Here is a 2,405-nt window from a genome sequence, read left to right as displayed (position 1 = left end):
CCCTTGCTTTTTCTATGACCCAGTGGATGTTGGCAATTTTATGTCTGATTCCTCTGCCTTTTCTACATCCAGTTTGTATATCTGGATGCTCTTAGTTCATATACTGTTGAAGCCTAGCTTGAAGGATTTTGAGCATTACCTTGCTAGCATGTGAAATAAGCGCGATTGTGTGGTAGCCTGAACATTCTTTGTCATTGCCCTCTTTTGGAATTGGAATGAATTAGCACCAAGACCTGGCCCCACCAGTCAGGCCCCAGTGCCTTCGGCCAAACAACCAACAGGGTGGGAACACAACCCCACCCATCAGCAGACAGGCTGCCTAAAAACTTCCTGAGCCCACAGCCACCTCTACACACATCCTTTGACATGGCCCTGCCTACTGGAGGCCCAAGACCCGGCTCCATTCACCAGTGGGCAGGCACCAGCTCCTGCCACCAGGAAGCCTGTACAAGTCTCTGGACCAGCCTCACCAACCAGGAGGGAGACACCAGAAGCAAGAAAACTATGATCCTTCAGCCTTCAGAACTGAGTCTACAAATGCAGTTCAGAACCTACCCTGGGACCAGCTGATCCCTGGCCCTTGCGTGATGAGAGGCGACAAATACGATGTTCCCCACAGAGGGCAGTTCTCCAAGGTCAAGAAACATAAATAACCTTCCATATACATAAAATACAAATAGAAATTTAGACAGAATGAGTTGGCAAAGAACTATGTTCCAGATGAAGGAACAAAATAAAACAGAAGAACAACAAAGTGATGTGGAGCTAGGCAATCTACCCAAGAAAGAGTTCAGGGACAGTAATTGTAAAAATAATCAAAGAACTCAGGAAAAGAATAGATGCACATGGAGAGAAGTTACAAGAAGTTTTTAACAAAGAGTTAGAAAATATTAAGAACAACCAGAGTTGAAAAATACAATAACTGAAATGAAAAATACACTAGAAAGAATCGAGAGCAGAATAAATGAGACAGAATGAATAAGTGCTCTGGAAGACAGAATGGTGAAAATTACTGCCACAGAACAGAATAAAAAGAAATGAAGACAGTCTAGGAGATCTCAGGACAACATTAAACACACCAACATTCAAATTATAGGGGTCCCAGAAGGAGAAGAGAGAAATGGCCTGAGACAACATTTGAAGAGATAATAGCTGAAAACTTCCCTAAGATGGGAAAGGAAACAGTCACCCAAGTCCAGTAAGTGCAGAGAGTCCCATTAAGGTTTAACCCAAGGAGGAACATGGTGAAACCCATAGTAATCAAATTGACCAGAATTAAAGATAAAGAGAAAATATTAAAAACAACAAGGGAAAAAATAATAAATGACATATAAGGGATTCCCCCATAAAGTTATCAGCTGACTTTCCAGCAGGAACTCAGCAGGCCAGAAGGAAGTGGCACAACATATTTAAAGTGATGAAGATAAAAACTTACAACCAAGAATACTCTACCCAACAAGACTCTCATTCAGATTTTGGTGGGTCTCAGGACTGTTTGAATAATTTAAAACTCTTTCCTACAAGCAGAGGACAGGAACAGTATGAATAATATCTTGATAGTACTTGGCAAAGACTTTGATAGGGAAAGAAGCAAATAAACCCCTTTTGATCAATCTGTGCCTCTGAGTGAGGTTTCAATTTCCATTCTATTATGTAATATGAAATCAAAGCATGAGGTCTTGTTTATGGGGGAGGGTGTGGTACTCCCAGATTCTGAAATGAGATCTGCTGTATGAAGCTGTTACTCTCACTTTTTAATCACCTCTTTCATGTTTACACACAATTTTTTTAACCATATGGTAATGCAGTATTTATTCTGTCCATTAGTAACTACTATTGATAACATTGTAATACTATTAGAACTTAATATAAAAGTTCAACCTACTTTTTTTTTTTTTTTACATTTCAACACTGGATATTAATCAGAAAGACAGTATAAATTAGTATGGTTGAAATCTTTATGTCAAAAATTTATAATAAATGTTTGGTATTAGTCCACATACAGTTAAGTTTTTGGTGTAAAGTTATTTGGCTTCAAGAAAGAACATTTGGTTTACTTCACTAACAGGAATATCTCTTAGTGCTGGGATGGCCTCTTCTTGGTCTTTCTGGTGCTGTTGATTTTTGGCATAGTCATCTGTGATACTATGAATGGAGTCGAGTAGAGAGGTACTCATCATGTTTATTCCAAATAAGAGGATATAACCGATGACTACGGTAATGAGGAGATACACAGGCAGAACAACAGCCCAATACTTTTGAGGCCAATAAGTTAAGCCTAAGGAATTTAGCCAAGATTCAGGAATAAAAGCCCACACAAGATACAGTATGAAGCCAAACTGGGAGCTTAAGAAAAGAACCAAGCCATAAATTGCTCTTTCTGGCAATGGTGAATTTTCCACCAT

At 39.3% G+C, this 2,405-nt stretch overlaps 1 pseudogene; it reads right to left on the bottom strand.

Moving 5' to 3' along the window:
• Nucleotides 1-2,024: 2,024 nt before the first annotated feature.
• Nucleotides 2,025-2,405, bottom strand: LOC100297732 (phosphatidylinositol glycan anchor biosynthesis, class P pseudogene; annotated as a pseudogene).

This window comes from Bos taurus, chromosome 3, assembly GCF_002263795.3.
Source record: "Bos taurus isolate L1 Dominette 01449 registration number 42190680 breed Hereford chromosome 3, ARS-UCD2.0, whole genome shotgun sequence".
NCBI lineage: Eukaryota > Metazoa > Chordata > Mammalia > Artiodactyla > Bovidae > Bos > Bos taurus.
The sequence above is the reverse complement of the archived record's forward strand: the minus strand, read 5'-3'. Positions and strand labels throughout refer to the sequence as shown.